The sequence below is a fragment of the Gallus gallus genome, chromosome 9 (assembly GCF_016699485.2).
Source record: "Gallus gallus isolate bGalGal1 chromosome 9, bGalGal1.mat.broiler.GRCg7b, whole genome shotgun sequence".
NCBI classification, from domain to species: domain Eukaryota; kingdom Metazoa; phylum Chordata; class Aves; order Galliformes; family Phasianidae; genus Gallus; species Gallus gallus.
This window is the reverse complement of record NC_052540.1, coordinates 9,338,793-9,365,883: the sequence shown is the minus strand read 5'-3', so window position 1 is coordinate 9,365,883 and position 27,091 is coordinate 9,338,793. Positions and strand designations below refer to the sequence as shown.

The following is a 27,091-nucleotide window of genomic DNA, read 5'->3' as shown; positions in this document are numbered from 1 at the left end:
CTGTATGTATTAATATCTTCTCTAAATGTTGTCACACTTTTCTCAGTGCAACCAATTTATTTTCCACGTTTAAATGTTAAGCACAGCCACAGCACTTCAGAATACTTCTCTCAGTACATAACATAAGGGAGGAGCCTTTCAAAATGTTAACCCAACAAATACAGAAATCTTAGTCCTTCTCTCCCTGCATTTATTATCAGTATAACACGTAAACAACAATTGACGCTCCATACCAAATCATATTCATAATATAGACTATGAAAGCACATATTATCAATATCAGTTAAATATAACAAGGATTAAAAAACACTCTATGATGTATTGCTTTAAAAAAAAGGAGCCTCCCTTCAGCCTTCCATAAAATTCTCCATCAGCACTGCCAGACACAGGAATTCTGGCTCAGCTTACATGTAGCTTTAACTGTCCTTTACAGAAGCACAGGGAGAAATAATCTGCAAATTAGTTCATGCGCTGTACAAGAAATAAATCATTCTGCTTAACTTCATTAGTGCAATCCCTAAAGCTATATATTCTGCAAATGGTATTAGCACCCACGCCACACATTTTAAAGCAGGAAAATTGGTTATTCTTGCAAGTCAGCTGACAGCTTGGGATGCAGTAAAAACAAAACACACACACAAAAGAACACCAAACCAAATCAAACCAAACCAAAAAGAAACTGAACAAGGAAAATCATCACACGCAAAACCAAACTACCACCAGCAGGCTCCTCATAAGGCCAGACAAGGTTGGCAAGGTTGGACAAAATGCTTTATCACAAACTACAATTAAATGTTTTTTGTGTTTTTTTTTCCAAATTGATTAAAATCCGATACTGCATTTTGTGACACTGGGATGAGTAGTACCAAGGTCACAGTCCAAAGCAAAAATGTTCCATCTGGTCATAAGGGAAGGTAGGCAATATATCCTCATTTCATAGAAGCCTCATACTCAAAATAGCCCAAACTTCTGCATGGAAAATATATGTTTATCATCTAAATGCATTTTTCCGCTAGTTCTAGACAAGGAAAATCCTGAGACAAATGTAAGGGTTTGCCTAATTCATATTAATTTCATCATAGGCATTTCTGAATTCATTACATGCTCCACTGATTTTTCTCTATCTTGTGGAGGGAAGGGACTTCAGAAGCAACATCAAATCTAGAAAAGATCTGGTGAAGATTTCTAGTGTATGCTCACTGGCAAAAATAATAATAATAATAATAATAAAAATTCATTCTTCTCACCATAACAGATACGAAGCTACTTATTCATTGACCATGAGATAAAAATGCAATTAAAAAAATCCCTTCATCAAGATCTTTATGCAAATGTGTACATTTCTAAATCTTTTTGTACTGTTAATTACATGTAGACCATGAATATAAGGACATTCCATGGTATTCTGAGTCTCATATCCAAAAATAACTTCTCAAATTGCCCAAATTAATTTTTGTTAAGTTATTACTAAGATTTACAAAATTTGGAATACCTGCATACACACTGCATCCAAACACAGTCCATGTTCATTTAAACATACTGTTCACATATTGACAAAAGCTGTTAGGATTAAAAAATGAATGGCATCTCAAATTTTGCATGGACACTGCTTGCAATTGGGAGTTTGGCCCAGACTATGATGAACTGCACTGATCCAGAGGTGCTAAGCTCCCTGTCCACAATGCAGTACCACAGATCTCAATATTGCATTGGACCTTGGGTTTTAATATCATTTGTGTTGATCACTCCACACTTCATAAGAAGGAACACATCCTTTCATCCCAGGATAATTTACTCTGCTTTTTAATACAGGGACTTTAGAGACAGTCCACAGAGCTACAGACTGGGCAGTTCTTCCATGTAACAGGAAACAATGTCAGTCTTCAGTCAGGTGCTGTGTTAATTCACCAAGTAGAAGTGCACTGGGTTCCTACTTAAAACCATTAAAAGAGAGAGATGGAGAGAGAGAGGGGGAGAGTATGATTAGGAATTATTAAAAATATAAAAAAAGTCTTCTAAAATGTGAATTAAATACAAGAATTTTTAATTGGACACATCAGGTCAGGAAAGCAGCAAGAAGTGACTCAAAAACAATAGGCTGTGTTTGATGTCGTTCTGAGGAGAAAAAGTAAAGGAGAAGCGAGCGTTGCTGAAACAGTGGTTTATTCAAGATGCCTGTTACTGCTCTAAGTCACAGGCCACTACTAGCTGAGGATGAAGAGGAAAGGAGAGGATACAAGCGCGTTATGTGATGAAGATTTGCCCCATCCTAGAAGAATTTCATGTTTCTCAAGGTTTTTTTTATTCCAGTGTACATTGCAGACAGAAATCTAAACTGTATTCCAACACACTGCTTGTTTTCAAGGCAAGATAGAAACAAAGCTTGTTAATACAATGTAAATATGTAGATTTATTTACAGAGACAGATGCTCACCTGGCACACTGAATTTATCCTATGAAGCATCATAGCTTCAGATGAGTGACTGAACGTCAACCATACCTGTGAATGATACTGATTCATGCAAGCCCATAATCATATGGCAACAGAGTGAAAATGCACTGTATTTTCAACTGCAAAGATTGTTTATTCCTTCTGCCTCACAATCCTCATCCATTAGCATGGAAATGTATAGGGAGTTCAAGATGTTATTTGTTCATCTCCAAAGTCTCCTTGCCACCAGTATAAAAATAAATAAAATCAATCAGTCTTGTCTCAGCTAACTTTCCATTTCTAACTTCAATGACAAGTACTCAAATGCAGCTGGGTTCTGGTCCCCCCTGCAAATCAACTAGTTGACTTTATTGGGTTTTAGCTCAAGCTCGTGGTGACCAAAAGATTGAACACAGCAGGTATATTTCCATTTTGTTTCACAGAAAGGCAACAATATTTAAAGATTAGGATGCAGACTGGCTAAAAATAATTAAGCTATTTCTTAGGAGAAAAAGATGGCAATTCTATGGAAAATTCAGTAGAGTAAAAAAAAAGGCCCAGTAAAATACTACACTTTATTATCCAGCAAAGGAGTCTTCCTGAGAAGATCTTCTAGTTTTTGTCAGTTGGTCCAACTTTTTTTTTTTTTTTTTTTTTTTTTTTGCTATTCAGAAAACATGCAGCTTTTTGAAGACCATGACTAAAAACTTTAAAAATGCGCATATTATATTTTTTCCACTTCAGTATTCATTTGCTCTCTTCTCATTTCCCCAACCTTTTCTCTTACAGCAGCAGCTGCTCCTCAGTCAACCATTCAGGTGTCATGCAGCTGACTTGGTAAATCAATAACACCACAGCTTGAAAGATGGGCTGAGATGCATGCTCTTTAGTAGGCTGAACATATAGAGGAGCCATCAATAGGAAAAGCACTCAGGCCAATAACTTCCAAAGTGTGTAAAAATACTAAATGACCATTATGATCAAATGATTTGACTTTACTTTGAGGTTTTTCATTTTGTTATTTTTAGTAGAAGACACGATCAGTCTCAAACCTTTCCTTCATGTCAATATCTGTAATGTAAAATTTATTTTTCCCAAGTCTTTAGTTCTTCTGTTTAAATGCCATTATAATCCAAAGCCTGCAACAAGGCAGTAAGACCATACATGAAATTTCAGAACTGTTGGCATACATGAGCACTGTTCAAAACTGGGCCCTTTTTATGCCTGCACGTCTTCACTTTATCAAAATAGCTGCTACTGAAAGAGACTTTGAAACCCTGCCTTGAACTACAGCACTGGAGCTTCTAAAATATTTGAAGAAACTTTGTCTAGCTTGTCACATGTATTTTCTTTTTCCCTCCCTGCAGTTGGCATAATGCAGGTGCCATTCTTTACACTCACTTTCCTATCACAAGGAAATGTTCTTCTGAAAAGGGTTAGCTTGATCAGTATTTAAACAGAAAGAGAGAGAGAAATAGTGAAGAGTTGTGAAGCTCATAGTGGGAACAGTATTCTTCAATAAAAGACCAGGTTTGGTCATCTACAGAAAATAAAGAAGAAAATTCCATTTCATTCATACAGTTTTTTCACCTCTATGACAAAGATAAAAATCACTACAGCTTTCACTGTCCTTTTGTATAGCAAAATTTGGCACAGGTGAAATTTCATCAAATTTCAGATCTCTGGTTCTGGTCCAGATCCATGTTCTATCATATGCTCACAAGCAACTACAGTCATGCAAAGAGGAAAACAGCAAGTATCCCAAAGTCATGGGCTCTCCTTCTTTAATCTTCAAGACTACTGAGGCAAGAACAATTCCTTCCTACAGTGCCTCCAATCCTCCAACAATCCCCCAGCTATATCTTCCACACCTGTCACAGCCAGCACTAATCTCAGCTTTTCCTGTTGATAATTTCCTTTAACTTTTATCTAGCAGATATTTTAACACTTTCCATTACATCAGTGAAAAATTGTGAGAATTAAAATATGCTTAAAAAGGCAATGGAAACAAAGACTATCAATTCACAAAAACTTGGCTTATTTATCGTTAGTTTCTACTAATTTTTTAGTCTAGTTCTTTTGGTGTGGGTTTTTATTTTCCCCTCTTGATCCATTTACTTGATCTTTGACACAAACAGAACTGCCTATTTTCACAAAATTTCACAAAAATTAATGACCAGAAACTCTATAATGCTAATTTCCCATCTTATTTTAAGGACAAAAAAATAAAGTACCTAAAACATTACCTCAAAGAGCTTAAGCGTAATTAATTAAGCATTTGATTGGTTGAGAGTTTAAATGTAAGGTTCAACATTAGAGCAGATTTACACTGTTGCATGTGACCTGCGTGGCGATGACTTACCTCGTCCAGGCTTGAGTTGCTTCGTCTCCATTTTGGCTGAAGCGTAGTACGCGGAGCCGTAAGAGTACCTGCAATATCCATTGAATGGATTCCATTAGCAGAGCAGAGAATGAATTTGGCCCTACCATTTTCAAGTATTTTGCTGATATATTCATTATTACATTTTGCATAAACTCAAAATTATATACATAGGTTATAGAGTAAAATTCTGCTTTTTCCATAAGCATAGTACTGAACAGCCCTTATTACTCTCAGATGTGAGGAGAGGTGATAATTTGCTAGCAGTTTACATAAATACCAGAATCACAGGTGGACTTTCCTAGGCAGTGGAAAGGAAGAATGGCTGATCTGGAAGACATTGCAGTCCCCAGAACTGAACAGCAAGTACGGAGACAAGAAGAGACAAACCAAAATCAAAATATGTAAGAGTCAAGTTCTCTCTCAAAGCACCTGGCGACAGAAAGATGTCTAAAAGTTGTGTGAGTCTATCTTTGAGATGCCACAATTTGGCCTTCAGAGAAAACATCAAACCATGTACCTTTTCTGAAGCTACTACTGTAGCTTCAGACTGACTCAAGCCCTAATTATTCCTTCCCATACTGCCTGTTTTTTTTGTTGTTAGTTGCTTTTTATCTGTTGTTGTTTTTTAAAAAAATAAAAGAAGTGGACTGAAGTTGCATACTGTTTCCTTCCCTTCAGTTTTGCTTTCAGTGTTAATGACGAGAGGCTTTTCTGCATGCCTATTATTTCTGCTTCCTCTTGCCAGTGTTATATATCAGTGGTCTCACTCAACGACTTCAATATAGGTTTCTGTAGGACCTGCAGATGCCCAGCATATCAGAGGTTCAGATAGCTAAGTTACCCCATTTGACCCTGCAATCAGCAACAAAAACTGGAGGTTTAAGTAACACTAAGATAGTCAGTTGGTCCTATGCACTTTCATTAGCAAAGCTGTCAGTTCAGATCCTCACATTGCATGTTGTAAGACTTGCAACGCTATACTTCATCATGAAAAAAAAAACAAAAACCCAAGAATATCCACTAATTCAGGTTTTTTATTTTCTCCATACAGTGCAAACAGTATTGGCTAACAGCAGCAATGAGCACACACAACTGCTCTGTTAACATTTCAGAGAAGCAAAAGGGTGTTTAGCACCAAGGACTGCCTCTTCGTTAGCCTCCGACAGCAGGTGTGATCTGAGCTGCTGGTATTGCACAAACATCAGAGCTGCTTGTTGTAGCTTCAGAAAAATATCAGCTCTATAATGGATTAATGTTTAGCTCATACACAAAAATGGATCCCTGAGACCTGCCTTAACTTTACAACTGCAGTTTACATTTCACTACCATTTTATGTGGAATAAAAACTCACAAGAATGTGTACGTGCTGCTTTCAAATGCCAGAAGCCATGTTTCTTAGAAAAAAACATCGGGTTACAGCCTGTTGCAGTGCTGCCGTCGGTGTGCCAAACATACCCTGGATCTTCCTAAAAAAGAACAGCTCCTGCAGCTCCAGCCCAGCAGGTAGCATATCAGTTGTTCAACACTGATTTATCAGATCAGGTGTCAAAAGCTGAATATCGGAGCTAGGCCTCCTCCCCAGCTAACTGGGATGACAGAACAGCCAGAACAGTTCCAAGCACCAGAACATGCTGGTCCCAGAGCAAGGAAAGGAAAGATGTATTTATAACTAGAAATGACAGAGTCCTAACAAGAAGCAGAATGATTCCCAGGAAATACATATATTTGCTGGATCAGAAAGCCAAATTCACGTTGCAGAATGTAAAGATAGCTGTAGCATGACATTTCTTTCTCCCTTGCTCCCTGGGTAATTTATCAGTCAGAAAAATGGCAAAGCTAATGGAAAAAAGAATTGCACGAGTATTCTGCTACAGTTTCACGGAAGAGCAAGTCTCCTGTTTCATTTACAGGGTAGCCTCCACTGGGAAGAAGAGTAGCATCCAGTAAAACTGCAGTATTTCCACATTAGCACAGTGACTGTGTAAAATTAAACAGAAAAACACCAGTGCCCTAATATGCCTCTGTTGTGGAGTGCTACCAGCCTCTACCTTCAGGGCAAATACTGCACTTTCAGTTATTACCAAATTTACAGGAATCATAGATTCGTTTGAGTTGGTAGGGACCCTTAAAGGTCCTCTAGTCTAACCCCCCTGCAATGAAAAGGAACACCTACAGCTCCACCAGGTGCTCAAAGCCTGGTTCATCCTGATCTTGAATGTCTCCAGGGATATGGCTTCCACTACCTCTCTGGGCAACCTGTGCCAGCGCCTCACCACCCTTATTGTAAAAAGCTTCATCCTTATACCCAGTGTAAATCTTCCCTTTTTTAGTTCAAAAACCACTTCCCCTCATCCTATCACAACAGACCCTGCTGAAGAATCTGTTCCCTTCTTTCTTACAGCCCCCTTTAGATACCGTTCTCTTTGAAACAAAAGGAATTCTTTAGTAGTACTGGGCAAGTGAGGATGGTAAACATCCATCTGAATACTCTCAGTCATCAGATGTAAAAGAAAAGGGAGAAAATCAAGCAACCAAGAGGTGTCACATGTGAAAGCAGAGAAAAAACCTAGGTCTTCACCAGCACGGCCCACTTGGATAACAGCTTCTTTTAGATCAGTAGCCAGAAATGGGAGCCTTAAATAGCAAGGGAATTAGAGAGAAATCAAACATCAGATTTTGAGGTAAAGAAAGGCTGTGATAAAACAGGCATACTCAACCTGAAGTTAACTCTATTACCCAGGCTTAGGCTAAATGTGCAGCCCCTCATCACAGCTGGTACGCCAACAATAATCTAAAACAACTTTCTGAACAGCCAGCAGCTTTCCTCATTTCAGACAGACCAATCAGCAGAGCAACAGCTGTATTTGAAATTATTTATTCATTCACTAAGATAAATTCTGCCACCTCTTAGAAGTAATCTCTCTCTTCCACTTCTTGAAGTAGTAGCTAACGAAATCTAAAAACACTGACAAAGAAAAAACTTCCAAGTTCTTACTCTGCTTCTGCACACCATTACCTTCTCTCAGCTGGAGCTACCAGGAGAAAGAGATTGAATCAGCCCAGTTGCACTGGCAGCTGAGTTAGATTCACTGGTTTCAGCTGGAGCACATTAAGACAATAAACAATGAACCTCAGAATTCTTCTTTTCTAAAATCCATGCAATGAAGAGGGTCAATCTAACTCATAGACAGAGCTTGGAATTGATTGCTTTTTTATTATGCACACAAGAAAAATTTTAGCCTTTTAAGATATTCCTTCTGGAATACTGACCAGTACAACAACTCTGTGGACATTTAAGTAGATGCATATTACTCTGTAGGCTTAAGTTCAAGTTGTGTGTAATCAGGTTGAAAAAATTATAGCTAATTTTTATGAATAGCTAATTTGTCTTGCACTCAGCCAATGGCAAAATTCTAACCTTCATTTAACACACACTGATGACTTCTCAACCAGGGAGAAAATTCAGGGTGTGTTCCAGAGTTTTAACTTATGAAGGACTAAGGTTTGAAATAGGTAAATATTAAGAGAGAAAGGGAGAGAGAGATGGAAAGTAAAAGTTGGGTTTGATTTTTGTTTGCTTTTGTTTTCCCAAATGCTGATGTTAGCAGCAAAATACTTGATTTTTCCAAGACACAACTAACAGGTAATTAGAATAATTCCTGTTTACTTCTGCTACCTGTGTAGCACTTACAAAAGAAGAAATAGTTCTGCAGCAAAGCACAGAGCCCCTCTGCTTCACGATGAAAAAGGAGGGAGAGAACCTGAGTGCTCTGTGGGGACTGCTTATTACATGAGCTCAGTTACCTCCACAGCTGTGTGGAGGCAAATGACTGCAGAACGCAAGTGTGTAAGAGGAAAACAATTCCAGAACACAGGAACACAATGGAAATTCAAGACTAGAAGTGGAGAATTGCTTAAGTAGTTAATAAAAGCTTGTTACGATTAATAAGATTATCAGAAATAAGATTATTGTTAATATTGCTCTGGTTAAAACCTACAGATTCTATTCACTTACATTGCAGATAAATTTGCCATTGGCTTTCTAAAAAGTTTAATTCATAGAGAAGCCCTATGGATTTCATTACTTCTTTTTCACTACTTTAAAATTGATCCACATGCTTTTTTCAGACTGATGTTATCACTTGTATAAAAAACAAGTATTTTGAGACAGCAAGATCTACAGATCTCCCAAAAGAACCAAAGCAATTCCCAGCTGTTATTACAGACCCAGTATTGACCAGTGGACTTCTTTAGGCTCAAGGTGCCAGGTTCGGATCTCCCTGCAAATCGCAAGGGGTATTTGCCAAAAGATACTAACAAAGACAGTTGCGAGATCTTTTTTTCCAATCAGAATGGATAGCAATTTTTTTTTCATGTCTGGTCTGTATTACAAATTTCCTCAATATAATATCACGTTTCTAAAGCATGCAGTGTTAAACCACGTTTGCAAGAATTTTACCTCCATTAAAGGAATAAATATAGCTATGCAGTGAGTAGATCTGCTCCTTCTAACTTCAGAATGGTGAGATCTCTTTAATTTCCCAGAGCTATTTAATTCTAATGCCCTGACTTTGCATTCAAATGGACAAAAGTTTTCTATTCCAATATAATATAAATCAATATGAAGAAATCGCATATGGCCAAGGCAACCCTGAGCAGGCAGAAATGCATCACAGCAAATCTGAGGTGGTCACTTCATCAGCAAGGCAATCTACCACATAGAAGAGTAGAACAAAAAAACCTACTGAAGACAAGAAGCACAAAAGAAAGGTGCAATCCATTTTGCTGGCCATTTCAGGTAAATGATCCTTTTGGTGGATCTGACTTTTTTCACCATTTCCTCAACGAAGAACTCTGGAGCTCAGAGACATGAGTCAAACATCAAATCTAGAACTTCTTAACCGAAGCAACAAAACTTACTGGTGATCCCAAAGACCAACTGCGAAGAGTTACAGAAATCCCTTATAACATCAATTGGGTATTAAAATGGCAAAGGAATTTTAATAGCAACAAATAAGAAATGGCGTACATGGGGAAAAATCCTTCCAATCCCACAAATGAGTGCATATATTTAAATTCAGTATTACAATGCAGAAGGGAGATTTTGGTCTCAGAACAGAAACTTTTGTAAACATTTCCTCACTGCTTGACAGATAACAAAAAGATAACCACTGAAAGAACAATTAGAAAAAGACTGAAGAACCTTATGTAAAATACCTTTATACTAGGTGACCAACAGCAGATGCTGGGCAACCAGAAATCACCTTACAGGTCAATGACAGAGGCACAGATAGAACACAGTTTGTTAGTCCTGTGTGCACACCTCTATGAACAGGGTAAATCAGCAGTTAGGTTTACATGGAACATTTGGGCAAAATCTCCTCAGAATCCCTACTGACTTACAAGCAGAGAAGATTGCAAACATTACACCACAGACTGCCATGAAGATGAATGACAGGATGCAATTTGCTCACACTCTCCCATTTTTTTTTCCTTTATTTATTACCAAGCAGTGACAAGCCCACATTTCTTTCTAGTTTAATTGGGAAGGCTTGGAGCCTTTGACTTATAGCTAGAAGTAGTTGAGAATACTGTTCAGCTTTTCTCAAGCTTTCAGAAAACATATTAAAGAGGCTTTCTGCTTTTCCTCCTCCACGAATTCATAAAGCCAGTTCCTGATCTTTTTCCCCAACTTCATCTTTCTTCTAAAAAGCTCTATTTGACATATTTTGTGGTTTTGACCCTTTGGAAAAGCATTTTATTTAAGATATAATACTCTTAAGATTATTAACATTTTTCCTCTCTTCTTCTAGCAAATAAGTGAGGTATCCTTAGGTGAAATACATGCAAAGAATTTGCAGTTTGGATATTTCCATGTCTCAATACACTGACAATAAGAAATGGTGAACATTGTGAATTTTGAACCAGGCAAGAATCTGCTACTCTTGTAGCAAATAAGTATTTTTCTTTAGCTAGGGAAACATGCATCTGTGTCCTCGTGGTGTATCAAAAGGACCACATAAACAGGAATAATAGGTTTTGCGTATTTATGCTCACTCCATCTATACAAATATTAATTAATAAAGCTTATTATTTGAAAAAAAAAAGTTGTTTAACAGTAATTTAGTGAAATGTATAGGATTCTGGGGTAGTTCTATTCTTCCAGTTACAACCAAATAGCAACGTGAATGCATACTTATAAAAAAATAAATTAATATGTGTCTCAGAAACACACATTCATACCCATGCATTGTATACATATATTGAAACCAGAACTTAAGCATTTCTCCATTTGTGCCAGCCCTATCATATACTAAGATATCCCACTTAAGTTGTTATTTTCATGAAGTACCACTGCACCTACTGATCACCATTTTCTATGGACACCAGTATAGAAAACATTACTTCTTGTAATCATGACAAAAATTTCTTCTAAGGATAATTCTCTTTCTCAAAGGGAACCTATCACTTTCTGCCCTTTTCCTTCATGTCACAGATCCTTCTGATGCCCTACCCTATTTTTCATGATAGTAATATCACTGAAGTTGATTTTTTCCCCTTACCCAGATCAGACTTACCTGATAAAGGACAGGACAGGGAAACCCATCACTAACATCAACAACCCCACCTAGTAGGGCTTCCATGCAGGTAAGGGTTATGCATTCCAGCTTAATGTAGTACTCAAGCTTGAAAACAACCAAATTCAGTCTGAAATAGTTTCTCCATTCTCAAAAACAAATTTGAGGACTAGAACTTTGTTCTTGCAGAAATTATCCAACAACTTTGAACCTAACTCCCTGCATAAAACCACCTAGAAATGGTTACTGGACAGAAGTCACCTGTACCATATAAGAGAGAAATATGGGATCAAGCTTCACTGTTAAGTATAATGATCACTTATTAGACGTGCATGACAAACATAAGTTAGCTAAATGCATGCATATTTCCCTTCTTCTGTAGTAAATACAGGTATTCACAGGCATGCTCACTCCAACACAAAATGGAACTCCTGAACAATTTCCATAACATTTACACTGTCCATCAGTCCTATTTGGTTTCATTCACAGAACTTTGAAAATATTTTAAATGATAAAGACTGCCAAAAAAAAGCAGCCTTATCTGAGCTATCAAAATCCCAAGACAGATAATGAACGCGTAAAGGCTTTGTCCTCCCTTGCACCTACATAGTACCCACACTCACGTTGTAACGTATAGTTAGAAAAGATTTAAAAGGCATCTGTTTTCTCCAAAGACTAAGAAGATGATAGCCAAAAGGCAAAGTTGAATCTGGCCTCTCTACATGTCAGCTTTCCACACAGCATATGCAAACCATCCCTGTAGCAACAGGATGACTGATGAAAGCTGAAAGTCAGCCTTCCAGCTAAAATCAAACCTTGCTGGGAAATCAACTATGAGGGACACCACAGCTGCTACAGCTGTATTTATCGTGTGCCACTCTATTAATTTGTTAGTGAAAAGCCACCATACCAAAGCAGAATAATACTAAAAACATGTGTTTATATATTTGTAATGAAAGCAAATACATATCTTAAAATATTTTTGTTTTAATGGACACAGAGAACAAATAGCTTGGAGTATGTCACCCAACAGCAGTTTTTATTTAAAGCTGAGCGTTCAGGATCATAATGCAATAAAATCTTTTCTGCTTTTCTCCATTTTTTTTTTTTTTTTCATATAGAAGCTGTGGATGCCCCATCCCTGGAGGCATTCAAGGCCAGGCTGGATGGACTCTGGGCACCTTGATCTGGCTGGTAGCAACCCTACCCACAGCAGTGGGTTGGAGCTCAGTGATCTTTAGGGTTCCCTCCAACCTAAGCCATTCTATGATTCTATGATATTACATATATTATTTTCCTGAATATGTATGAGGCAAGGGCAATACAGACAGCAATAATGCAGCCCTCCAAATATCAGCTCATGTTCAGGTATAAAAACAACAAAACAAAACACTCCTTTTCCACCTAACACAGAAATACCCTCAGCTCTGTAAAGCAGCCAGCAGTGACTGTGAAGCACCCTGCTAACAGAATGATGCCATTCGACACCAGCCCCAGTTGTCTGTTCTGATACTGTTCCATTTCACGCTATTTGATCTTGGTACATGCTTCTGTTTGTAAAATTTATTGCACTATTCCCCTTAAAACATTAAAAATATGAAGAAAGCTACAGTGCAATTTATTGGAAAATAATTGATATGAAATAAAAATACTATTTCTATATTTATATGACTTGCAAGTTTGAATTTAACCACTCACTTGTAGAACAAACAAAAAGTTACCTTTAGGATGTACGTTTGGGTCTTTAATATTGTTCTAAATTTATTTATTGCTAGACAAAGAATGTGCAGGAAATACAGATTTTTTCTGCTGTTAAGCTAGATCAGATAAAAGAAGAAAATGGTTTTTGTGGGTTTTTTTTCTGTTTGTTTTATGAAATTGAAGGTCTATTTTTCATTTTCTCACAGAAGAGGAAAACCCTCTGGATTCATTTCTGATCACACACCAGTTTCATGTTGATAACAGACAAACAGATAAAGTCTACAGATTCAAATATCATCAGGCTTCACAAGTTTTTCCTTCTCACAATAATATTTATTCTTAACAGCTAGGTTTAACCTAAGCTATTCCTTTGCTCATACTTGGCAGTTAGCCTATGCTTGTTATATATAAATAAAAAGATTTAAGCACAGATTATTCAAATTGAAAATATTACATATTCCTAAGACAGAGCTTCAAAGCTAGGAACAGAGCTATACTTGGTCATTTAGCACATCTACATTTGCTCTCTAAACTAAAGATGCATGACTTGTTCTGCTGCTGCGATGTTACTGGACTCAGCCACATGTCTAACCTTGCAAATAATCCATATTTTCTGCCAAGGTTGCTTTTTCTTCTCAAGAATTCAGCCAGTTTGTCTTAATAAGTCAGTTCTTAGTCCATTCTCAAAATAAGGACTCTCAAAAAACAACAACAGGGAACTCCTCAAAAGAAACAGCCATTAAAGATAAATGCTAAATTGGATGTACCTACAGAGCTGGTGAGTTTGAAGCAAATCAGCTTTTCTAAAAGTGAACCTTATGTCCTCGCAAGAGGTACAACAAATGCTAGGAGGCAGAATGACAGATAAAAGACTGTCCATCACTCAGTGAACAACAGTAGATGTAATTGCAACTCTGCTGTTACAGACAGGAAAAGGGTTTTCTGTTTTATTTACTCCACTGTGTAAACGTAAGTCGGAAATAAATAAATATTTTAAGCACTACACAGCACTCACATTTCTTGTGCAGCTCATCCACTTTTCACCCTGGCCTCCTTTAGAGAAAAATCATGCAGACAGAGCACTGCAATCAAACGTAGGGTTTACACAGCCTTCGTTGCATCAAACAAACAACAAAAAAAATCACACTCATCACAGCTATGTATAATACTGACCTCCTGCCCAAGCATATTATAAACTTTCTCTTCTGAAGTTACTACTGAACACATCATTTTTTTGGGAAAAAAAAATAAAAATGATGTGCAAACATTCTGTAACATCAGATCTGCAGAAATTTCTACACAGTTGATGGGTTTGGGACGGAGGCTGTTTGGCGGTTGGGTTGTGCTTGCTCAGTGGCTTTGCAGAACCAAAGGCACTGGGCTGAGGAAGGTCCGTGGCAGCTGTGGAATGGACTTTTCATGGGACATCTCTGTGTGACAGAAGACCATAACGTTTTCAGTTCCTGTCTTTTACTTGTACAAATGACTGCACTTACAGGACCAGTCTGTGTTGGACTTTTCATAAGCATCTGAGATACTGAAGCAGCATTTCCTTCAATATACTGACTGCATATATGCATCTCACACATGAGACCATAATCCCTGCTATTAGAGAAGGATCTGGGCTTTCCCCAGAGCTGCATTCAGTAAGATGTTCCTTGGGAAAACAAGAGTCCATATTGTCATGCAAGGCCCCTCCCAGTGTAGCCCACCAGACACACGTTAGTTTAAGATAAAAAGTAAACAGGCCAGGTTCTTTTTGTAAATAGAAACGTCACTTTAGAAGAAGCATCAAAAGGAATAAAGGGATAAGAGCAGCTCAAACATCTAGCCATGTCTTGCTGAGAGTTAAGAATACTTCAGAGAGTGGTACGACTTAACAGTTCAGAGGGCCAGTTGGGAGAGCAACAGAAGGCAGCACAAGGTAGGGGAGGACACAAGGCTGGGTTTTCAGCATATGGCCTCAAGTCTGGCCCAGAGTATCTGAGCCCAAGTACATCTCTGGCAGCCAAACAATCAGTTCCTATTGACCCTGTCAAAATAAGCAAATAGAACTAGATTAACTAAACCTGTTGAGAGACATTTAAGACATCAATTAAGGACACTTCCTGATGTTGTATGAGGTTTAAGTCAGGAGCTACAGCTTCCACCTCACACCCTGCTTGCTCTCTCTCCCTTTCCCACAGCCCAGACCCACAGCACTGTTTAAAGCACAGACGCTCTCCCAGCAGAGTGTTGCTCTGCTGCCAGGTCTTCTGTCTTTCTGCTCTGCCACCAACTGTACCTCTCTGGGGGATCTTCTGCTGCTTCTAATATGAAGCATCTCTGGTCAGAGATAAAAGCACTTTAACAGGTCAGCCTGCATGCAGGGGAAAAAATGTGGTGGCTAGAGTATGAGCAGAAAAGAGGAGGACTGACTGCACACACTAGCCTCACTCTGGAACCGTTACATTCCAATTTCAAGAAGAAACAGTCATTTTCAAGATTTATCTCACAGGAAACACTAAAAGTGTCTTGAAAGCAATTTTGTCTTGTCTCCCTTTCTGGATTTGGCTAGTGAAATGAAATATTTTGAAAATATCTCCCCCTTGACACCCATTTAAAAATATCCTCAGCCATTAAAGAAATGTGGGAAAAGGTTGATGCATTCTTGCCTCTATTTTGAGCCTTTCTGCACTCCTTTCTTTGTTGGTGGCAATGGGCAGTAAAGGCCAGGCTTGGGAGGTGTTCAGCTTTCAATGTGCTCAGGGCATAAATACTACTTTCTGTCTCTGTGCAAAGCAGATGAGTCTTTAAACTGGGTATGGCCAGCATTATTGTAGTGATCTGGAATGCTCAGAAGCTGCATACAAAGCCCCTGTTCACTGTAGGAAATAAATGACTTTGTAAAAGGTTTATATTTTTCAGATAATTTTATCTCTTAGAAGGTCTAATGTCTGCTCTTACTGGTAGAGATATTCTCATTTAACTTGTTTTGCCCTCATCCAGAAATAAATGAAAAAGTTTAAAACACTCAATTCTTGTTAAGTGGGAATTATTTTTCGAGGTGTTCGAGTTACTCTTGAAAATGGGAAACCTGACATATTCCCACCTAAGATGTTAACAGCAACTTAACTTCCAGGTAGAATATTTTTAAAGTACTCTGTCTACTGAATGTAAATATAAATGAACCACTGTGTTCACATCAATTCAAACCAAATACTTTGGAAGCTACGTTAACTCTTTGTATCGCAGTAGTTATCCTGCATTCCTTATTAGCAAATTTAAGTGAAGCATTATTACTTTCTCTCTGAAGATCCTTTTCCATCTGTATGTTCTATGGCATTGTCTCCTACATGATACATTTGCCTTTCTTAAATATTCATACACCTAGAAAAACACTTCAAGACCAAAATCAAAAGAAAATGAACTCAAGAAATTGAAATTCATTAAATTTCATCTTAGTAAAAGAATGAGAGAATAAACACAGCTAGTTCTACAACATTATTAGTTTAAGAACGTGATAATAATACAATGTTTGTGATTTCAGATTTTACAATCATTTCTAGCTCTTAGAGAAGTCATTGAAGAAGCTTTTTAATATAATTGCACAGAGATGTGCAGTGCTATGGATGAACATTTGTTTACTGCCTGAGATAAGTCAACCTAAGTGAGCACATAGGGTTACTGAGAGCTGTTTGCTGCCCAGTCATGAACAAAAACCAACATTCACATATACAAGCAACTATTTCTCTAGCCCTCCCACTATTACCAGATCCATTCATTGCTTCAGTTACTCTTGGTAGCACTGAAGCTCCTTGAATATAACAAATGCAAATTACAACTCTTCCTTTTACATTCACTAGTACAGGTTTTTTTTTTCTCGATATTTGGACATATTTCTATGCTATGTTATAAATATCATCAGTAGTGATAGAGTAACCAGAAATATTTGTAGATGGTTATTTCATCTAAAACTTTGGCTGTGGCCAGTCTTGCCACCAGAACTCTTGAAACCTCTCTCCTGTCTCCCTAGTCTTCTGGAAACACCAACTTTTGGTGCAAATTCTGACAGCCTGATATTGCCAGTCCCCATTTCAGCCTGGGCAGAAGCAGAGCTCTTGCTCCCGGTCTATGAGTTGGATGCTTCTATTATATTGCTGATTTTCTCCTGACAGTTGAGACAAGAGAAGACAATTCACCTCATTTTGAATCCTCAGCTTGTTGTATGCAGCACACCGGCACTACTGTTTTAAGACAGGCAGGATGGCTTTTACAGGTGACGTTCCATACATTACATTATTCAGGTAACCTCATCTTTATTGTAAATACTAGTAAAGTTAACTAGTCATAAATCTGAATGACACTGTCTGTGTCTTCAAATTGCTTTTCCAAGTCTTTTTATTTCATTTCTACATGTGTATATGACACTACATTTTAATTATTTCACAGTATAAATATCAAGAGGGAGGGGGTCTCTTACATATTTCAGTTAAATGAGATCCATTTCTTCATAGACTTGAATACTATTTAAGACAAATCCATTGACAGCACATTTAATCAAGCACAGAGTTTCTTCATAAGGCTTGAAGTTCTCTGTTTCATTCATTTTTTAACATTTCACTTGCTTTCTCCATATCTGATGTGCACATTTTCTCCAGCTATATTTTGAGTTTTTCTGATGACAGTGCAACAGACTGTAGTTCCAGTGGTACTACACAGATTTATTTAAAGCCTAACTCAACGAGAGAAGCAAAGAGTATTCCCTAAAATTAGAGTGCCTGTTTCCATAGAGACAAGAGCGTGCAAAAAGAATTGTTGTATCTTGACTTTTTATAAAGTCAGAAGAAAGGACATTTTTGTATATTTAGTTGATCAAAGGACAGACCCTAGCAGTTTTCTATTTATGGGGTTTCACCTTTAGGCTCACCTCTAAGCCTTATTTTATTCAGAACAAAAAAGAATAGCTGGTTTGGGAGCAGGGGGAAGGTACACATTTATATGGTATGTGGAGAATTTCCACTAGTAATGCATAGTTTGCTTTTCCAAATAATACAAAGCATGGTTTGCATACAGAAATATGGTTTGAAGATAGCTAGGCTAATGTTCAAACCGAATTTTATGTTCAGCTTCAGGAAACACAAACACTGGTCCTGATTTCAAGATTGCTAGCCATGGAAGGTCAACCCCAACCCACACATTGTTCCAGCTATATTTTATCTTCACTATTGTCTCTAAAAGACAAAAATAAATAAATAAATAAATTTGAGTGTTAGGAAAAAGTTTAAAAAGTTGAAGAGTGATTTACTAAACTAAATACTCAATTTCCTGAAACCACTCATTAAGACTTCTAATCCTCTGCCCCCGTTAAATGGACACTCCCCATTAAGATTTGCTTGGAATTATTGTCCCAGGATTTGATGCAGTGCTCTGTGAACAAGAAGAGCTCTGCTAATCATGAATGATAACCTCATCTCCCTACTGGAAGTGCCCTCAGTTTCTACAGCTAATGATCATGTTAGTCCTTCTCATCACTGCAGCCTACTAAGAACTTCTGTCTGTGACACACAGCTTCACGTTGCCTTGCTATATAGTCTGATTATATATAACCTTAGTCTTGATTGCCTGCTTTTCTCTTCATTTATCATATATTATATAATTTTCTATCTGCCTTTATTCTTTCCCTAAGAGACACTGCACAGTTATAAGCTTATTCAATTAGATGCTGATGGAGCATCTAATAAAATATTCCTATTTCCCAATTATCTTTCATAACTGATTAATTTCTTTTCTAGACAATTCCCCTTTATCGCTATTAAAATATTATTATTTGTTGTCCTTCTGTGATGTGTATTCATGCACTATAATGCAAGTGAATTGCTGATTTGGATTCCTGTGTATGAAAGGAATAATTTCATAATTATGTCCTTTTCAGTGATGAAGTACAAATATAATTTTCCTATGTTTGAGGCACTCTCTGACATATATTTCAAGGATAATAAAATTTCAGTAGCATAAGAATTATATCATCCATCTCTCATTTGACTTACGCCAAGTGACAGCTTTTTATTCTTCAGCATATGTTAGAAAGGCACTTGATAAGCCTGCTATTCTATCTTCACATGTGATTTGATAGCCTGCAACAATTTTGAAGCATACTTTGATCAATCTGGATATCAAGTCATAGACATTCGAGATTCAATAACTTGGGTAACATAGATGTAACATTAATACAAGTGCCTCTCCCCTACTCAACCCAAGCCTCTTCTAAGGTTATAATCACTTAACATTTCAGTCATACAATCTTCATCAGCCAGCAGAGGTATCAGTAATACTAGAAGTAATATTATGCTGATATAACATTAATTGTTCTTGGAATCGATACATAGGAAAAAAAAACCAAAACTTTTCACTTGCTAAGTTTCTCAAATTCAATTTTGGAAAAAAAACACTTACTTTGTATTCTTAGAAATGAGATTCAGGTCTTAGAAGTAAAGTTGTGTTAGTTTTAGAAGTCCAACTTACTACACCAGAGTATATCTGGTGAAGTAGTACAGAAATTTGAGCAACAAATTAATAGTTATAGAATCTCAAACATACTTCAGCTCAATTTGCTTAAGAATAACTGTTTATCATGCTTCAAAAAATTTCTGCAGTGACAAAGCACTTGGCTAATGAAGAACAAGAGTTTAGGTTAAAAAAAAAAAGCAGACAGAAAGAGGGGTAACATACCATAGAGCTGTAATAATCAATAATATATTGAGCTTGACATCACTGAACTTTACCAACATTAATTTTCACTGTACTCCTACCTGATAGAGCACATATATTTGTGTAATTTATAGAACTACAAAGTAGAGGAATTGTGATATTTGAAGATTATACAAAAACAGGGCAACAGAGCCAATAATAGGACAGGAACAGACTTACTATGCCAATTTAATTGCAGTGATTTTCAATTCTCATACATGGAAAGGGATGGAGGAAAAGCAGCTGTTTGCCAGAATGTGCTAGATAACTACAGAGGACAGGGACAGTAGAAATCAGCACGTTGGCATCTTGAGTACATAGAAGCATTAAATAATAATGTAATAATAGTAATAAGTTACTTTAAAATTCCCTTGTCTTCTTTCTTGTCATGGAGTGGTGCAACAAATGTGAGACAGTGGTTTCAGTGGACATGAACATTTTCAGTGGTCCCCAGCTAATTTCAGTCTTCCTCTTACAGAACAGTTCTAAAAGCTACTATATGAATTTTGAGAGAAGACATCTAATTGCAGAAAAATAGAAATATTCAGGAATAGAACACACTATCGCAATAATTGTTCATATTTGAGTTACCAACAAGTTGTCAGGTTATTATGGATATGCATGCACGTCCATGTGTGCACAGAGACATTCACAATTGCTACTCCTATCTTTCTTTCTCTCATGCAACTCATAAATTCTCCCTCTAAAGAGGTAAGCACATCATCTTTTTGCTGTCATCCCATTGCATTTCATTGTTCTTGTCTCTTCCATCTCAACTAAAATCTTCTTCCAACAGTGCATTTCCATGATACCTGGAACATGTCTCTTCCAGGGTGCATTCGGAGACAAGCTTATTTTATAACAAAAAGCTTATGTTGTAAGATAAAAAGGAACAAGGTTTTGTAAGATCTCCTACAGTACATTAACTATATTTTGTACTTTTCAAACAATAAATATTTGATGATTCCTTACACTAAGGAAGGTCTGATTGCTCCAATGGACTTTCTCACAAAAGTATTCTTGAAGTATATAATGCTTGAATTCTGTGCTGACAGTAAGCACAGTACGGGGAAAAACAATGTCAGAGAAACTGTCTGAATGAAGGGCCACTACTTATATCTGTACTGGTGAACAGATGTAACAATTCAAAGAGAAATATTCTAGTCACAGAAAAACTATCTCAGGGCTGCAGGGTGACTAATGGGATTTCTCTATGTATGAGCTTGTGGTGCTTTATATACTTTCCAGATTAATCAGATTGTTCCTACAGATGTCTGTGTACTTCATGTAGAAAGGTCAATTGCAGTGAATCCCAGGCTGATAGGCTGCCATAAATTTATTGAAATAATCTGAAACACTGCAGCTATTTAAGTTTGTTATAAAGTTGTTTCAATCTGTTAGATTGTTACATAATGTTAGTTTTAATTACTCTGAAAAGCAAAATTCTTCATCTGCTTTATGATTTGTTTATCCATAACTGAGGAGATAAGTTATAAATTAATCCATAAATATATTGGCAGTTGGTGGTACTGATATAAGTATTTATACAGTAGCTTCTTCTGTGAGGTTCCATCTGCTGTGACATCTATACAGTTTGTCACTAAACTTCGAAGCTTTATAAACAAAACCTGCACATTTAACTCCTTTAAACATTTCCCAGGAGAGTATTCAAACATGCCAATAAATTAACATCTTTTGAATGAGCACTTTAAGGCACACTTTCTGATTCAATTTTTCTCCTTCCCACCAAAACTGGCACAGTACTTTGTGGGTTTTCACTGGCAAAGATTATACTCTGTGACATGGATCAGGAAAGGAACCAAACCAAAACAAAAAAACCTGTGAAATTGAACCTGTGAAAAGGAAGAATTTAACACAGATCTGCTAACATCAGAGTGAGAACAGTGAAATGCAAAGCAGATGCCCACTCTTCTTTCACTGCTCTATGCTACAACATGGAATATAGCACTGGAGTTGTTTAACTGAGGTGGTCTTCAGATGATGCTATAGTTCAGTATGTAAAACTGATCTAGTAGCCTTGAGCACAAGGATGTATCCTTGAGCATAATTTACTCATATATATGTTCAAAGAGAATCTAATGTCATAGTAAAACTGCAACACTACCCATAATGGAGCTTTATACGCCTTCCTCTCTTAACTGGCGTTAGCAGTTTTTCTTAGCAATGCATAGCACTGCCATTCGCCATGCTCCTAGAAGACTAATACTGTTACAATACATTTTTTAGTCTCACATAACTCAAGTAATATGAGAAATATGGCTTAATGGAACAGATAATACCTTAATTAAAAAAAAAAAAAAAAGACTTCTAAATTCTAATGTTTCTGTAAAGGTTTGCACTCTTGTTAGTACATAAATATAACTAAAAGATTAGGATTACTACTGTCTGTAACAAATGATTAACAAACTATTAATAAAATCTGAATTAAGGGTTTAGGCCATTAAACCTTGCAGTTCCCTAGCTCTTGTCACTGTGTCCTAGGAAGCGTGCTGGCACAGGCTGCTCTGTCAAGAAGTGTAGGACAGAGCCCCCTAACATCCCCTCCTACTTCAGGGCACCCAGAGCATGGCAAGAGGCAGTGCTGGAATTAGAAATGACAGTGGGATGCTCTCTTACAAATGCAGATGTGAATTTGCCATTCTGTTTTGTGGTCTACAGGGAATCAGGGAAACCGAATGTGACAGAGCGCTGCAGAAGGGTAATTCTACTTCACAGTGTTTTAAAGAAAGAGAAGTGGATAATGCTGAGGCTTTACAACTGTAGACACATTCTTCCACAAATAAACTCTATATGGTAAGTAGTCAAATGTACTCAGGCTTCATTTCAGGGTGGGAGAAGCAGAACAAAGCATGTAGTTACGGAAATACACTCCTACCCGTTGCTACTCAAAAGAAATATCTATGCACATGTCTTAGTCTCCAGCATTGACCTTGCCATTAACAAACCTATCCAGAGCAGATTTATCCTGACAGTTCAGGTTTGCCACATCTTGCAGAACATCAGCCCTTCTGCCTACACATTCTGACATTTTAAGAATATGAAATGATTGGTGAGTGTCTTATATTAGCAGGAAGGTTCCTCCTGCAGCTGTCCTCATTAAAATTTGCTGCAAAACCAAACCTCCACATGGTAAAGTTCTGATGTTTGTTTTCCATTTGTCAAAACAAAACATATATTTCAGCATAATCAATTGCTCAAATCATTTCAGCATTCAAGGAGATAGAAAAGACTCTTGAATTCCAAGCACCAAGAGAAAATTGTAAATATTAGAGCAATATAAAGACTATGCAGGAATAGGGAAGAGGGAGGAACAGATAGGAATTCCACAGCAGAGTTTAAGATATACTTTTGATTAAAGTTTTGCCAAAACAGACCCATTGTCACAGACAAATTTGTTTCTATGACCTTGGGAAAATTGTGCTGAAAAACTTACAGTAATTACAATAGTAATCCAGAAAGTCCAGGACTTGTAGACTCTGTCTTACTGGCATTGTATAATAGAGGAAAAAGACTTAAAAGTCAAAGCCTAAACTCAAATGCTAGTACTTCTGTACTTAATACAGCTTCATTATCAAAGACAAGAACCTATTGCTCTTTGTGCAGGGACAGTTTCTGTTTTGGGAACAGGCCAAATCAAAGAGAAATGCATATTTTATGCTCTCTCTGGGGTTTGATTTGGTTTTGTTATTTTGTTTGCTTAATACAGAAGTAATACGAACTGGCAGGCTAATAATTCCTGCGTACCAAACCCAGAGATTTCAAAAGACAGGTTATTATCAGGCAGTGATATTATCAGACAGAGTTATTATCAGTATAACTTGAAAGAGAAAGTTACAGTGATAAAAGTGAGTAAATTAGAAAACTAAGACTTTTCTCTCAGGATTTTTTTTTTTTTTTTCAGCATAAATGGCTGCCACCTGTATTAATTTCAGAGGCAAATTTAGTATAGCCTCATTAGCAACAAGATTTCAGTTTGCTGTCTTATGTCTGTGGTTTCCAGGAGGCAAATTAAGAGAGAAACTAATTTCAGGAAGGTGGAAAGGAGAAGCTGCTATATTCCATAACTTAAATACTCACAAATAGCTAGGAATATGCCATCCTGTGTTAGGATAATTATGCTTCAATATTTCTGACCTGCAAAAACATGTAATAGTAACGAAGAAGCAGCAATGACTAAATCAACCAAGGAAAATATCTCTCTCTACCCTCTGTACATGCAAGAGAACACCTGAATAATTTACCAGCCAGTTGTTCCGCTGTTTACAATTCAAGCATATTGCATACTACAATGCAGTATGACAAGATAATTAATTTTGCTAGCACTATATCCTCATTCCCTGTGTTCATTTGCTATGCTCACTTCCCTTTACACTTCATGAGGTGCATGTCAGCCTTGCCCATGACAAAGTGAAAAATGGATCAGCAGGAGAAAGCCATCCCATAGCCTTGCTGCAGGTAAGAAAGCAGATCAATCACCCCAAACCCATTTTCTTCCCTCTACCTCCTTGCTTGCTTTTCTCCCACCTGGAAGCATGAGCCATCATTCCCTGGAAAAGTGTCCAAGTGCCCTCAAATCTGACTAAATTCAGTAGCATGAAGCAGCCATGATCTCACAGCCAGGAGCCTTTAGGCTCTGTTCTGTCCCAAAACACGTTTTGTGTCTGGGCCTGTTTGCAGCACTGTAGTAACTTGCCAGGCATTGCACATAAAAGCCACTAGGTCTCCAGCACGACTTTTGACAAAAGGCCTTGACCGGAATCTGCAATTCAATAATCCCATTCCCTGGCCCTAAGAAGTACCAGTGAGCTTGGGAATGCAGAAAGAGTAATGACAGCAGCACAGTGCTTCCACTCACTTAGTTTAAAGCTACCCTACGGACCTCAGCAAAACCATTCACATGGTGGAAGTGAACAGATGTAAACGTTTTCTTCAGCTGGAGCAGTACCCTCAGTGCTTCACAAACAGCACGAAGGAACAGGCAGATTAGCACAGTCCACATCCTCTAGAGGTGCAAGCTGCTGAAAGCACTTTGCTTTATCATTCTAAAAGCAAGGACAGAAGCTCTAAAGTGCCAGTGTGCTTGTCCCGGAGCTGGAATCGCTTCCTTTCCTCTTTTACTGGATTATTTTGGAACAGTCTGTGATACTGATATGGCAATACACAATCTCACGTCCCCGAGCCTCTGTATCACTGCTAATCAGCAGAACTCAAATACTACAGAGCATTTATAACAATACCAACATAAGGATCAAGCCAGTATTCCTCACTGAATTTGCCAGAACTCAGCCCAGAATGGGCTGGGGTAGCTTGTGGGGCAGGGCCCCCTGACACAGATTTGTTTACATGAGATTTATGCAAGAAATATTCATTTCAGAACTTGCTGGAGATACAAGCTAAAATTAAATCCTTAAATTAATGTTATAAATTAACGTGAGCTTAGCTGCATCTCTCATTTTGGACAATACTGACATACGTCTTAGTTGACAGCCAACTAGATACTCCATGCACAAGACAGCTGAGCAAACTGTGGGAGATGTTGGGGAGAGGATCACTACATGTTGGTAGAGGCTCCCTTCTTTCTCCTCAGAGCCCTTCCTCCCATTGTGGACTTGTCTTTAATGCTCAAGGACTCTCTCTGTAGAGAAATTTCAAAGGTGAGAAGGTAAATGATGGAAAAGACCACCTGTATTTTAGAAACCATTTTTGCAAATTTTTCTTCATGCATTTCCATCCCTCATACACTTGCTAACAAAACTGTTTCAGCTCTGTCTTCACTCCTGTAGGTGTCACAAAGCATCGTGCCTCATGGAGATCTCTGCGGAATTAATTACTGCTTTAAAAAAATAAGAGGCGCTTACAGAGTTCTTTTAATACACACATTTATAAATACTTCCAAGTTTCATCGAGTTATTACTACACAGCCCTTAAATTTTAGAACTAGTTCAAACTTCTATCTTTGTAAAGTTAAAACTTTATGAAGTTTTGACCTTTACATTTAAACTGTTATAAGAAATGTTTTGTTCAGAGGGCTTCTTATTTTATTACAGTTATTTTATGTAAGGTTAGCTAGTCAATTGCCAGTGCTATTTTCATAAGCCAATGCTTATGCTCTTAATTCTCTATCACAAGCATTTTTAACACAGTAATTTGCACTCTAACCCTTTCACATCTACCACCTTATCACCAGGGTGAAGAAAGCAGCAATTAAGCAAATACAAAAGCCCTACAGTGTTTTATTTCCTGATATATTGCAATCAGCCACAGACAAAGCATACGACCAGCTTGTTCACAGCTTGTTCGCCAACATAAGAAACATCTTGCTATTTCAGCTTCCATTGGAAGCCTGAAAAAGAAAAGGATCAACATTTTCCAAATGGAACACCACCAGATTACTGGAGGGGAAAAAGTTATAATTTCAAGCTTCTAAAAGGATACAGCAGAGAATCAATTTTCTAGAATTCACAGCTTACAAAAGCTTCAATTACTTGTTGAGTCAGTGGCATTTGTTTTAGTTTTCCCCCTTCAAGAGCATGTTCCTGGTCCTACTGCAGTCAGTAACGGCACTGCTAATGACCTCAGTGAGGGCGGGTTCAGAGACGCGCTGCAGTTAGTCACAAAATAGTGATTAATGCAGAAGTATATTAAATGACATTATCAAGTTTATGTTTATTGCCTCCTTATGAATTTCATATCACATTTGTTCTGTTTACAACTCAAGTATTCTTCTCACATCTAGCTGCAGGAAAAATAACAGGCAAGAGTTCAAGAACAATGCCACTCTTGAAAATATAATCATCCATATTTTAAAAAGAGATTGCCATCAGCCCTTGCAGCTGATCACAGGTGTCAAAGCACCACATCAGTACACTTCCTAACATTTTCAGTGAGAAAAAGTTCACCTGAGCATTCATTTCTCTGCTAAAAGCAATCATTTTAGAAATGTTGCATCTGGCTTTTGGTTAAAAAATATAATTAAATTAAAATACAACAGCATTATTTTGCTGCTATGCTCTGTTTTCTCAGTCTTTGCCATTAGTGCTGAGCCCAAATTCTCCAGAATTGGCTTACACCTGGTATCTAAGTTGTTTTAGTGATTTTGTATTTGAAGCATTCATTTTTACTTCAATATTCACCTCATGATTGTTTCTTTGAAAGATTTTGTTCCCTCCTGCCACAAAAATATATATTTCTGTAGATTACACACACACACATATATATATATCAAGTATGCCACACCTTTGTTTTCAT

The 27,091-nt window shown here is 37.4% G+C and overlaps 1 protein-coding gene across 1 annotated transcript in view; it reads right to left on the bottom strand.

Moving 5' to 3' along the window:
- DAW1 (dynein assembly factor with WD repeats 1) overlaps positions 1–27,091 on the bottom strand; it is a 305,330-nt gene that overhangs the window by 156,901 nt on the left and 121,338 nt on the right. Inside the window, exon 14 of the transcript XR_006930918.1 lies at positions 4,794–4,861. The gene's annotated coding sequence lies outside the window, so the exon portion shown is untranslated. The remainder of the gene's footprint in view (positions 1–4,793; positions 4,862–27,091) is intronic.